This window comes from Calonectris borealis, chromosome 6 (genome assembly GCF_964195595.1).
Source record: "Calonectris borealis chromosome 6, bCalBor7.hap1.2, whole genome shotgun sequence".
In the NCBI taxonomy this organism is placed as follows: domain Eukaryota; kingdom Metazoa; phylum Chordata; class Aves; order Procellariiformes; family Procellariidae; genus Calonectris; species Calonectris borealis.
This window is the reverse complement of record NC_134317.1, coordinates 27,578,566-27,593,064: the sequence shown is the minus strand read 5'-3', so window position 1 is coordinate 27,593,064 and position 14,499 is coordinate 27,578,566.

The window sequence follows — 14,499 nt, the reverse complement described above, 5'->3', positions numbered from 1 at the left end:
TTCTCACTAAAGTTGTATACATCTATTAAATATTATTTCCTTTTCTTCTATTGATAGAAGCTCTTTTTTCCAGGATTGCAGGCTCTGTGTGGTAGTTCTTTGTCAATTTCTAGTAATTTGTAGTAGCATTTATGAGGTTTAAAAATGGTGTAAGTTTTCAGACTGAATCTTCTGAGGTTCCTGTAGCCTTTGCACTTGCGATGTCCATCACTGGGTGCTGTATTCTGTCCTAGACAGATAGGATTTCACCCACACAATAGGGATACTGAGCAGTAACTGTAAGCCAGATCTTCAGCTGGCACAAACTGCACTATGCTTAATCAACTTCAGTGTGAAGCTATGCCAGTTTATACCAGCTGGGCATCCAGCCCTTTGTCTGCCCCCACATAAAAACTGTGTTTATCTGCTTTTATTGAAGCTTTACATTTCCATGTGAGCATAAGTAACATTTTCATTTTAGAGCCAAAACTGGCTTTCAATTTCATTTCCCATTTCTGCTCCATCTCCATCCATCTTGAGAATTAAATGCACACAGAGGAGGGTAAGTAAACTGCTTAGGAACATCTGGGATGCATAGAGTCTCTGTTTCAGTCTCCAGAGAGAGCAACCCATTTGCACAGTACCTCTGATGAACATATAGCTATTACTGGAAGCAGTGGCTACTTCACAGGCTTAATGGGATGTCCGAATCTTGCTGTGCTCCCTTCCCTTTAACTCCAGTCCACCTTCAGTAGCTACTATCTGAGCCCAAATAGGTTCAGTGATAGGTTCAGATGCTATATAAGAGACAATGGGCTTGATCTCTTTGACAAAATCCTGAAATGGCCGTATGTCTGCAAGTTTCTGCGTCTCCCTACTTCAGTCTGGATGAGATTGCCACAAATTCGAGTCTGCTTGTGCAAACCTGAATACATGAGCAATCATGTATCCGCCAGTGCTATTGATTTCAACTTCAGTGTCTAAGTGCTCACCACATGAGTAAGGCTTGAACATAATAGCCTTCTGATAGTGTTCCAAGTTTGGGGGGATATATGAAGGTTAATTGAAGCTACAGACTTGGCAACTTGCCTCAAATGGCTGTGTGCCATGGTGTTTGGGGATTTTAGCTGTTATATGTGTAAGTAATTGCTCTTTACCAAATGCTTTAGGGAGAAAAAATCACCAAATCTAACAATTTAACATATAAAATCCTCCATGCAAAAAGCTAAAGCAAAACTAAACCTTCAATATATGTAAGGTGTGCTTTGGCCCTGGTGCTGTTATCTAGCACCAAATATCACGTTCCTGCCTCTGAAAGCATTTGTCAGCAAATCATTGGCTTGGTAGATTTAATCTTGCTGTACAACAACGATATTTCTGAGAAGACTCAGGACCATTTTGCATACCTGGAGACCTGGCATACAAAAAGGCAGCAGGTAGGCTGAGCCTTTTTAAGACAATACTTTTCCCACCCGTCTGTCCTTCCCCAGTGCTGGGCGTGACCAGCCGCACACCCTATCAGCTGAACAAAATGCATGGTTGTGTACCAACCATTCTAGGTGAGGTTTTGATATCCTAAGATCAGCAGATTAAATACACCGAGTTAAGCAGTAGCGAGTCAAGCTAATGTGAATTGTGACTTGTGAACTGAAGAGGCTGGGAAACGTTCACTTCTTCCACCCCTGCTATGCAGGCCGTAACCTCCAGCAAAGGGGTGAGGTGGACAGCCGGAGCAATAATGTTTAAGTGCCTGATACTAAATCCAACAGAGTACATCTGTCAGGACCCTTAATGAATGCTGCCAGAGAGGATAAGTTTGTGTTCATATGATAGGCTTTAGACTGAAGTAGCTAAGGCAGTAGGTCTTTTCTGCTGTTTGGTACCAGCCAGTGCCTTGGAGCAAAGGGGCAGAATGGATTTCTTGGGTAGGTTATTGTTGCTCACATTTTAACAGTTGAAAAACCTTCAGTCAATATCTGATCATCTGATAATGTATAACAAGAATATATTGAATAAAGATATTCATGTTAGTGTTGTTGGAGATAAAAAGGGGACTGTTGCTGCAGATAAAAAGGGGAGTTCTCTGAGTCGTCACTTCAGAGTAAATACTAATTCAACATATACATAGGATCTAGGAATATCCATTGGACTCTGGCATCGGGAGAACGCTATAAAATCAACTTCTGTCTCTTTCTGAGGATGGCAGCATTAGCTCAGCTGTGCCAGTCTGACTGCAGCAGTCAGCAGAAGCTGTGTATGCAGCCATATAACTACAACAGAGTCTGATCATCATCCTGATGAAATTACACTGATCTAATTTGCACGCTGTGAAGACATTTGGCACTGGCTGGATCTGAGCCGTGACATCTTCATTGGAACTAAAAGTACACTAAGAAGTGACATTACATTTCATACTCTTTTGTGCCAGACTGTGGCATTTCTTCCTCTTTAAAGGCATTATTTCAAGAACATTTAATTTGGCTTTGATATGTCTGCCATTTTGCTATGCAGGAATGTACTGAGCCAGAAAAGCTCAGCTGTAATAAAGTTTGGCACCATCAGCCCACCATATACCTGCACCATCCTGTGCAATTTAATTGGCATTCAGTGGGTTGATAAATGGATTGGCTTAATGAGACAATATACTTGACATATGCAGGACTCTCCTGAGGAATAAGATTCATTTTTGCACTTCACACATCAACATGCTACAGATACCAACACAGTCACCTCCAGCAGCTGTGCTATAACCAATGACATGCCTTCCACTGTGTTGACCAATAACTCCGCTATGTCTCAAACTAACTTTACATCATTTTCCACAAGAGCATTTTTCTTTCTTCATTTTTTCATTATATTTCTGATTGTAAAAATAAAGCAAGATACTGTAACTGCCTTTGAAAGTTTCTGTGAAGTATAATATCCATATCGTTTTTCTGGTATAAACCAACAGCTTATCTTCATAGCTTCCTGGAGATTTGCTTCCATGTTTAGAAAAAAAGTTTTAATTATAGTTTGAATATAATATAAATAAAAACTAAAAATATTCAGTAAAATACACATAAAAGTGAAGATCTATGTTATATAGTTTCAAGTGACTATGAGTAAGCGTGACCTTTCTCCTCAAAGGTTCATTTGCATGGATGAATTAGGTATATGTTAGAGCCATCTCTGGATTGAGTGCAAAGATGAGGATCTCTGAGAAGTTGTACAGTAGCTGGCAGAGGGTAGCATTTCAGTGCTATTACAGTACAAATAATTACTGATTACAGTAAAAGTTTATTCAGCCCTTTTTTAAACAAACGCAATTTTGCCTTAATCAGGAATGAATAAAAGAGGATCAGTAACATCAAGGATCTGGGCCAGTGTTTAAAAAATAGTAGTTTAATGGTAGATCTTTGAATTCTGCGTCTCAGATGTAACTGTGAATGTAATCAATGTCCTTTGATGTTTTTCAGAGGCTTGCTTGTTGAGGTTATATATCATTTAAGAGTTGGGATTTAACAGCAATCCAGAGAACTAATCTATCTTGCATGGACAAGAGAGATACGCATCCAGCTTTCTGGTATTTTACAAAGGCTTGGAAAACAGTTCAGAGACAGAAAACGTCAACCCACTTACACAACATACGCACTGACTTAGTTTCTTAGCTGACATTAAAAGTGTACATATATATATCCCTTATTTTAGAGAAAAAAGGTCAATATAACCAAGTCCTCAGTCATCATTACCATCAGGATAATGAAGATAAAAGCCAAATAGTTTTATTGGTCATTCTGCTCTGGTGCAATTCTGAAGGCCAAATTCGGATGTTTTAAGTGAACCAGCTGTTTATCAGGATATAGAAAGGAGTCACTACCAAAGAGCTGGAAAAATTTGTCAAAATCATGTGGGCAATTTTCTGCATCCATGAAGAAAGTTGAGAACCAGAGCACTGTTTGCCTGTCTTGCCCCTGAGAATCCGTGCAAGGATTTTCAAAGGAACCAAAAGGAATGAGGAGCGAAACTCCCACTGAAAGTACATGCAGGTTAATATGTTAAATTCCTTGTATCTGTTGGAAACAAAAGCTAGTCCACATACCCAAGAATGTACAGACCCACACCCTGGGAATGGCCACTGCTTCAACCTGGAAAAGAAATTCGGCAGAGAGGTAAGCGAGGCTGCAGCTGGCTGCTGCTGAGCTGTGCTCTGGGCTGTCACAGTACCTGCCGCTGGCTTCTTGTCCATGAGGTGGAAGAAGCCCACGTGTCACTGCCTCGGATTTCAACTGGGTGCCAGTTTGATGCTTGCAATTCTGCTCTAAGGAAAGCCTCATACATGCAAATAAGCCCAAGGAAACTAAAAAATGAAACGGTGTGTGACAGTTTCTAATTACTGCGTAAAAACAACATATGGAAACTTCATTGTCCATTTCATCCCTCAACATGTACTATCAAGTTAGATTTCTTTTGCTCAATCATTCTCTCTAGAGCATTTGGAGCTGTTTCACTTGTATTATATGAAGAAAAACAGCACTTGATATGAGCAGTGTGATGCTTTTACTTTCTCAGTCCAAGCTCATTAATCTCATGGAGGGTTTAAAAAAAAAAATCCTACTGGTTTGGCACAAATTGTAGTTTTCCAAAAAAGGAATCGGTTCAAAGTCCTTTTTCAGAAATATTCCATCCATTGTCATGAATCATGTTTGAAAGAGTGTAAACATTGAGAAACAGGAGAATAACTTAATATTTAAATGTAGCCATGGTAAATGCTTAACAAGTAGAGAACGTCACTTACTGATGTGTGTTGATGGGGTGAATTATTGTAGAAGATCAATGAAGGAATCTTAAATATGACTTCTTGCTATGTACAATTAAATAGGAGGATGTATTCTTCTAAGCTTTTATGTGTTTCCAGCGAGATTTCAAATTTAAATATTTATAATGGAAGCATAAGAGGAAATTTAAAGGATACGGTCAGGTCAAAGAAACGAAGCATACATCAAAGTCCCATTTTCTGGGAGCGAAAGTCTTGCAGCCTTCCCTATCAAGCCCTGTGGCCACAGAAGCAGAGTCAGTTAATGAATCAGAAAAAAGCTGGTTACCAGATGTCCTTACTTATTAACACACACATCGCATTCTGTAATGGCATTCACTAAACAATCTGTGTGGAGCAGACTCTGCTCTGTTTAAAGTCCCTCTTTCAAAAAAACACTTCTAACTTTTCTTCCTCCATGGTTGATTTCAGGATAGCTGTTGTTTAAGATGCTGTCAGGCATTTTGTCTAATTGAAATTTCTCCACCGTTCTGAAGGTTCCTAAGGTACCCAGGAAAACAAAACTGTTTTTAGCATTTATTCTTTTACCCGTCCTTCTAAAATGATAATGAAATAAGATAAAATAAATAAAAAATAGTAACTTAAAAGCAAAGCAGGAGAGAAACCAATTCTTTTTGATTGGTTTCCACTGCTGCTAATTTTAATGCCACCCATTGTTCAGCTCTGCAGTCTAATTTTATGTTAATATCCTGAAAGTTGTCAAATCTTGGCAAAACCTATGCATAAATTACACAGAAAGTAGCTCACAGGAGGGGGAAAGTAATGACTGTCATGGTTAGCCAAACCCATTAATAGTCTGACAAGCAATAACCCAAGAGCTCTGGTCAACTGCTGCAGACATCTGTGAAACTTTTGCAATTAATTTTTTTTTTGGAGGAGGTATCAGCTGTGAAATAGCACATAAGTGACTGATTATTATCAGCTCTGCTGGTGAGAGCAGAACCGATCAACTCCAAGCATTCATCCTTCTACTACAGACTGATTTTTTTATGAATATAAAAGTTTTGTTTTTCTTTATTTTCTCAGGCACTCTAATCTCCAGAAAGGGAAAAGGAGAGTCAGTTGTACATGACTAGTGCTTTACTTACACATACTCTTTCACATTAAGCAGTTTTCAAAGAACTTTACAGAAGTCATTAGCATTATCTCTGTCTATAAAGTGGAGAAACTGAGGCAGAGACTATGTCTGTGTGTTCATGCGCATGACAGAACATGAGAGAGGCTGAGAAATGGATAAACGGACTTCCCTGAAGTCAGATTTCAAGCCACGGATATCTCTGCTACCTCAGGCAGTGCTCTATCAGACTGTACAGTCACCTATTTAAAAGCTGGAAGGATCACACTGTGCAGAGAACAATGTAGCTATTTGATCAATTTTCTCATGTCTCCAAAATCACCCTTCCCCTGAATTCTCTTTTATAGGCTGAGGGGACAGCTGAGATCTGTTCCATGATTCCTCATGAATCCAAAATTCTCAGTGGCACTAAGTCTTTGGGGAAAATGCTTTATAAGCATAAGGTTGACCTGGTAGAGATCTGCTGCACCGAAGTGCAGGCCTGTTAAAATTGAAAATGCATATATTTTAGTTGCTGAATTAGTACCTAACATGACTGACATGCTCACAAGTAGCCCCTTGATCTGTAAAGAAGAGTGAATTTGCCCTGTTGCATTATCGTGCCTGTTTTTTTTCCTCCTTTTATATACAGTCTAAAGTCCTGATAAGCATTTGTCACGTTAGCAGGATGCCATTACCAGAAGCTTTGACTGAATTAAATACTATAGTTCTTCCTTAAAAGCTTTTTCTTATGCAAGCAAATTCTGTTTTCCTATAAGTAGATGGTCTGAAATACTGTCTCTGAATTTCTTATTGTCACTACAGTATGAAATAATCCAGTAGAGGCCAAAACCAAAACCAAATCTCTAAAAATCCTCAGGCAGGATTTATATGGAATACTATACCCCTAAAGAAAATAATTGCTCTCACCAGTATTAATGAACAGATAATTAACATGATAAAATACATGGGACATATAAAAGTGCAGCAGTATCTTATTTTTGACTATTACATAGACCTTATGTGCTGCTATAACACAACCATTACCTTCCACATCTTTCATTTTCATACTTTGCTTTTTTCATTCTCCGTCTTGAACAGTGCTAATGCTTCGTGAACAACACAGAATAAGCAGGCATTTTAGGATGTTTTCTGAAAAAAAGAAATATTATTCAAAGAATAGGATTTTTAAAACCAAACTTATCTTGGAAAACACAAGAAAAACGGTCATGCTAAATGTAGCACATAAACTGATGCCCACAGTCTGGAAAACAAGTTTGCTACTGCCTTGGGACACATAATTTTTAGAAATAATGGACCATTTGGCAGTTCTGCACATGTCATGAAGCATGCTTGGAAACACCATGGGCTTTGCTTTATTAATATACATGGTTTGAAATAAATTTCCTCTGAAATGCTAGAGGAATCCTCAAATCAACTAATTCATGTGACCTTTCTTTATTTAAGACAGCCTTTTTACTTAGGCTGTACTGTACTCTCAAAAAAGATAGATATTAACCAGTCTATTGTTTTTCATTTCCAAACTATGGCAGAAATCAGTTCTGTGGGGTGGATTGCAGTGCATAGATGGGCAACTAGCAAAGGGCGTTTACTTGGGGTGCTGCCTCATTCCAATTAGAAGAAAGATAAAAGGAAAACAGATCCTTGATCTTGATCCTGTGAACCACTTCAAACTAAGTTTAGCAGACCTTCCCACCTTAATGCATCTGTTTCTACAGGGTGGCAACCGCTGCCTTTTCCAGAAGGGTCCTTGAAAAGAACCTGAACCACAGCCGTGGCAGTGGAGAGTTCAGAGACTCTTTCCACAGTGCCTCAGTCAATTCAGTCCTAGGAGTCCTAAAGGTGTGCATAATGGGTACAGGCAAAACAAGTACTTAGGAACCAGAAAACTCTGCTTCCCAATTCCAGCCATATCCATGGTGCGGTAAAGCGGGCATACCCCTTCTCACACATAATTTCTAGGGACTTTAGTTCTGTGGCATCCTGTCATTCCATGAGTACAATCACTGCCATTGTGCTCGACCCTGTGCAGAGACTGTGCCCTTCTGCCCTTGTGTATCTCTGCAAAGACACAAACACAATTTAGCTTTTAGTTTCCCATCTGAGCTGATCCTTGTTATTCAAAAGCATCTTTTCTTTTGGCCATAGGTTATTCGGAGGAGAAGGATTTGAACAGCCCTCTTTTTTGCCCTTCGACACAGAAACTTCAGTAGAATGTTTGGATTGGACAAAGGCCTGCCCAGAATTAATGTAGCTACGCTTTTTTTTTTGTCAAGTTTACTAATGAGTTAAACCCATGCGTTTTTTCTTTGTCAGTTTATTGATATGTTACTAGAAAGTAGGAAAATGGAGAAGTGAGATAAAAATAAACCACTATGGACAAGGTCAGGTTTTCCCAGAGTCGAGAAGATGAGACAAGGGGATATTCCATTTAAAAAAATCTGGTTGTTAAAATTAGATAATCATTGTTTTCCCCCTTTCCCCTTTCTTCCCATCTTTCTTCCCTTCCATGAAGAGAAAGTCAAGATTTTTGTTTTCTTTTTTGATCCACACTGATTATTTCTATTTTCTATTTTCTAAATTAAACTTGCTTGTGACTGTTCTCTGGCATGTGGTGCAGACTGGCCCACATTCATGCTATGAAACTCTCTCACTGTCCAAAGGGTGTTTGTGTTCACACTACCTATAGGGAAAGGTCCTTGTGAATTGTTTGGAACTGCTCTTGCTAGGAAAAGCCAGGAGTGTGCCAGGGACTCTTTTAACGATTTAACAGTGTAGACAATCAAATTCCAGTGCCTGGAAGCACTTCCCTGGCACTCTTAAATCTACTAGTCTAGACACAGCTACTGTGGTCAAAATCTGCTTCCCTTATTCATGTAAATAGCTTCAGTGAAGTCAGCTGTGAGATTGGCTATAAAACAAGAATTCTGTTTTGCAAATGATTTCAAGCATTTGGCCTTCATTCTGCATAGGGGAAAAAGAAAACAACCCACAACTTTGAGCTTTCAAATTTTAAAAATTAAACAACGTAAGTGAGAACTATCCAAATAGCCAAGTAGCCGATATGTTCATCTAGAACGTAGGTGCTCATGTTGAAATCTCTATCTTCTCTAAGTGTGAAAGGCCTGTCATATTCCTGATGAGTTTGGGAATCCAATATATCAGGAATCCTGGCTCTCCAGATTGTTTTCTTTCTTACATTAGCAAGCAAGCTTACCCTGAAGCTGAGGAAATTCCAATACTAAAAAATTTTTACTGTGGAAAAAGTGTTTTATTAAAGACACCCTGGTAATTTAAAGGATTTCATTCCAGAAGTTCAAAAAAACCCCCACAAAACAACTCCAACCCCCAAGCAACTCAACCCACACTACAGTACTGGTTAAGACATTTGCCAAAGTAACATCTGATCCCAGAGCTCACAGGAGTTCAGGTGGGTCAGGAATTTTCTCAGACAACAGTTTTTTCTTTTGTAAGTAAATCAACTTGAACATGAATTTATCAAAGTCAAAATGTGCAAAAATATACCAACTTTGACAGTACTATTTTAGAAAAAATACAGTGAAGCATTTGATGTTCTTTTAGAATATAAAATATTGAGCCCTTGATTTGAAAGTTTTTTTATTTGACTTTCATCTTGCAGAAGAAAATGAGAAGAGAATTATTTGGTTAATTCACATGAAAAATATAAATTGAACACAATTTGGTTTTGAGGCATTTCTGAATATTTTATTTTGATTCTTGCTTGAAAAATCAGTATTTTTAGTTTATACCTTTTATCCCCAAATGAAAAATACAATCTATCCCAGCTTTCATAAAGCTCTTTTTACTGGTAGTATGGAGTTTGGGTATAAAGCTAATTCTCTGGAAAAATCATGAGTGAAAGAAAGTTTGTAGCAATTCTCAGAAAAATATTTTGAATTTAATTCAACTCTTCCTAGGCATGAATTTTCATTATGGTTTTCCATGTGTAATGACAGATTCATATTTATATACTTCAGTTGTTTGCTATAATGCCTCTCCATATAAAGAAGAAGTATGCCATAACTGTAATATTTTGAAAAAAAGCCTTAATATTTAATTGAAGAAATACCTTTAAATATAATGTTATTTGCTTAAAATTAGTTTAAATGGCATGACCTGCACATGACGGACCATACATTAACATTAATTTGAGCCACTTTCACACAGAGAGTGTCGGGCTGACGCAGACTCATACAAAAGCCTCATAGATACAAACCTTATACAATTCATCCACAGTCACATGTTAAACTCATATTTTGTTTGATCATCTACATCAGCCCTATCTTTTTGGATCTTTTTGCATATTACAGTATTAACTGTAAGCTAATGCACATTCCCATGCACCTTGCATCAAGCTGTTGCTGATCATACTGCTAAAGCAGTTGGAATATGACCTATACAATCCTAATGGTATTGATGTACATGCCGTGGCTGGATTCAGCAAATACTTGCTGGGAGGTTGTGTGGCAGAGCTCAATGCATGATGGGTCACTCTCCATAGGGACAGAAACCCCCACCCCAGGATGACCGTAGGCAATATGTCTACTAAACTCACTAAATAGTCAAAGGACTTGCAGAATGTGATGGAGGAAAAATAAGATGAATCACTTGAGCAGAGAGGACAGAAAAGGGACCACTGTGTTTCAAGCTATTATCTTGTCTGATTCAGAGAGAAGAGGGGAAAGGAGCCTTGACCATTAACAGGTTTGTGTGATATTCATCCCCTGGGCAAAGAGCTGGCTGATGGGCACCCACAAATCCCCCATTAACACATAGGTCAGCTGATTATCTACAGTCTTCCTACGACTTAGGCATTTTATTGACATCTGCCTCCGAAGCGAGAGGATGATGGTTGGATGTTGGATGTGAAAGACTTTGAGAGCAACAACTGAGCGAGGGCTACCCACAGCAACCCCCAGCATTGGAGGGTGGATCATGATGTTGCTGTGGCCACATAGAGGGGAGCATCCTCTTTGGAGACAGACAGGGCATAGCCGAAAACAAGTCTAAAATGAGAGATATGAAGGGCTTTTTCTGCTTCAACTCGTTTTCTTATTTTTGATGTATGTGATTTTAAACTCACGTCCTGATCACGTAATGTGATCCTGCTGTATTTCACATCATTCTAGGTAAAGATATGAATGATTCAGAGAAAAATACCCGCTGAATCCTAAAATTATTGTCACTGGCAACAGTGTAGACTAAGACAGTTCATAAGTTCAAATTTTTTGTAACTCTGATGATCTCAGTTAACAAAATACATTGAGCAAACTGGTAATCTATTTAAATTCTAGTACAGGACTTCCAGAATAAAAATGCAGGTTGGATTGAAAAAATGTCAATCATATTTGGAGAAGGCTTAAAAGCTTATGTTTTCTTTATTATTTTGTATGAAAATACTTAGAAATCCAAATACTACTGTGAAATGGAAATATTTTGGAAGGAAGTATCCATCATTAAAAACAAAATAAAAAAGCCGAAATATCAAGGTTACACTGTATACAGCCCACTTATAATGAATGCACAGTGTCTTAACACAACAGCATCCTAACCTTTGGATTTTCTTGTTTCACAAATGAAGATGTATTATAACATCTGGAACTGGTATATTGATTGATTCGTGGTCACCATCTGTAGCAATAATTATATACAACTCTAATAAGTATCAGAACTCTTTTTACTTTTTCAAAGGACAGCTATCCTCTTCCTCTTTTCAGGTATATTTTAATATTTAAAATATATGAGATCAGGTACTCTCAAGTACTCAGCTTCAGTCTACTGCAATTCAGTAATGTTTGACTTAATTTACACCATGATCATTGAAAACATAATTAGATTGTTTTACTACACAGTTATATGTTTTTTCCTCAAAATTATGAATGGTAGGCAAATCAAACTAAGGTCTCTTTCAGGCTTTATTACTAAGCAGAGCTGTCTTGCTTGCTCTTCATCTCTCATTCTAATTCTCATTTATTTTTTATATATCTTTCTTAATTCTTATGAATTCATTCTGATTAGAATGAATAATTTTTATCCTCAAGGTCACTGAAGGCATATTTAAATTTGGTGTTTGTTTTTTGATCAACAATAGGTTTTGGAATGTCTGAGAGGTTGGTGTCTCTACAAACTTGTCTATCAATAATTTTCAGACTGATATATTTTTAATTAGTAAAATTGAAAAGGGCCATTATTTGAGACATATTTTATGATATATGTGTTTCCAAGTCAAATATTCCGATTTGGGGATGTAGATCTCAAGAACTGCAATCTGAAGTTAATCTTTGTAAATCAGGCTAGAGTGGATTAAAATGCAAGAAAGGAAAAACCTTACTACAGGTTAATGAAATGGACTGGATCTAATCCAAAAGAAACTAAGTGATTATAAATTGAAGATTACTACAGAATAAGTCCTCTGTAATCCTTCTGTAGTTGACATTGGATGTGTGACTTTCTAAAGGCAGGTCTATTAGAGTTCAATTCATTCAGTGTTTTTTTTTATTTTCTAGAGCATTGGACTGTCTTATATAAGTAGTTCACTGCAGTTTTTATAGGATTGAAAAAATTCTTTTCCACTTTGAGTGTAACTCATAGAGAAATCTGTACCTTGATTATTATTAACAAGAGGGTTGAGTATTTTTTTATTTTTAAAAACAAAGAAATTTCTTTTCCAGAATCTCTCCCTGCACTTCTTTTCATAAGCAAGTTAAAAGAATAAGTTATTAGAATTAAATCTTTTGCATGTCTAGCTTTGATTTTCAATAACCGTTCAAAAAAAAACCCCACCAGGTTGGGTGGGTTGGATGAGATGCTGTTGGCTGTGTTTGCTGTCAGGACACACGGCTGGCCCATGCTCAGCTTGCTGCCCCCCAGGTCCCAGGGCCTTTGCCACAGACTTGCTCTCCAGCCTGCCGAATGGCAGTAAATCTGGTCCTTCACTCATACAGATTTCAGAGAAAATAAATCATCGATATATTAATGGTATTCTCATTGACTTTTATTGGATGAAGAGAAGCTTTTAATAATGCAAGAAAAGCTGGCATTCATTAAAGAAGAGGATAAGAAAGAGTAATAGGAGTGTTAGTAAAACATGAGTACAGCAGGGCCAGATCTCATTCTTAACAAATCAGTACAATTCCACTGATGATTGCATTGAAGCTAAAGTCAGAGTGATTAACAGCCAACACTCTCTTTCAACTATAATTGTGTATTTTAGAAGTTCATATAAATTATCGTAAATCGTTGCACTAACAGAAAAGTCAGCAACATAATTATTAGACAAAAATGTCTACTCTTCATAACAATGCACATAGAAACAATGGTGAATTTAGAAAATTACAACTGAAAAGAAGCTTTAATGTTAGAATTCTTCTCACTATAGTTAAGATGTAGAATCACAACAAAGCACACATGATTCAGATTAAGATCTTGATTCTATTCTTATTTCTTTAACTGTCTATATATTCCAGGCAAGATCCTTAAATATTTTATTCTCCAGTTTCTCTAACTAATAATTAAGATTACAGTGCTTCATTATTTTTGCAAGCTGCTTTGTGATTAATCAGTATATATGTGTACATATAAAGTATATCATATTCATCTCTATCACTTTTCATTTCTGTTGCAATATATGGTATTTTTGCCAAAGAGGTTGTTTTCTTATGAAAGTTAGATTTTAATCCACATAGGGCATCACCTATGATCTGGACAGCATGTATTTCAACATAGCATTGTTGGCAGTATGCATTAGTGGTGATACAATGACCTGCACCAGCATACATTAGCCTAAACGTTTGTTTTCTCAACCATTTGGAACATTTGCAGAATATATCCTTCTGGATGTCCAGAAACGTTACGCTCTGTGCTCCAGAAATTCTATGGCTTTTTCACAGATGCAAGGAGGAAGAAAGAAGACACTGATATAAAGTTAAGTTAAATTGCCTCTTTCTTTTGTCTAAGTGAAGATTTTATAAACCAGGAATACAGAAGGTAAACTCATCTTCTAACAAGAAGTAATCCTGAGTCCACTAATATCCATGACACTCTGAAAAGGAAACATTTCCTTGCTTAATCCAGTGAAGTTTCTAAAACTGATGGATCTTTCCAGACTGCTTAATGCAGACCAGTCTTCCACAGTAATCAAACAGGCTTTGTATCATCAGAGGAATTCTTTCCTCCTGGTGTTAAGGTGCTGGGACTAGACTGAAGGGCAAACAGTAGGAATTTAATCTCACCAGTGTTCTCTACGTGGATTCTCTCTGTGTGCAAAGACATAACTAGCTTCCTGTACATCAGTAAGCTCAGCAACACAATACAGCAACAACACATAAAGCATTTTAAATCTCCAGGGCAACAGTCATGGTGATGGATGGCTCGTACACAACTAGTTAGCCCCTGAGTAATCAAGTGAAATAAACTTTAAAATGACAGCAGCTATAGTCTTCTCCATTAGAAGCTCTCACACCTGCGATTGACTTAATGACACCTAAGTTCAAGGACTTCATGATTTCTTGAATGTAATCTGTATCATCCCAGAGTTTCGATGTGTCACTTCTGCTCACTGTCCCCAGTAAATTCCATTGGTTAGTCATGGCCAGAAGCCACACCCCAC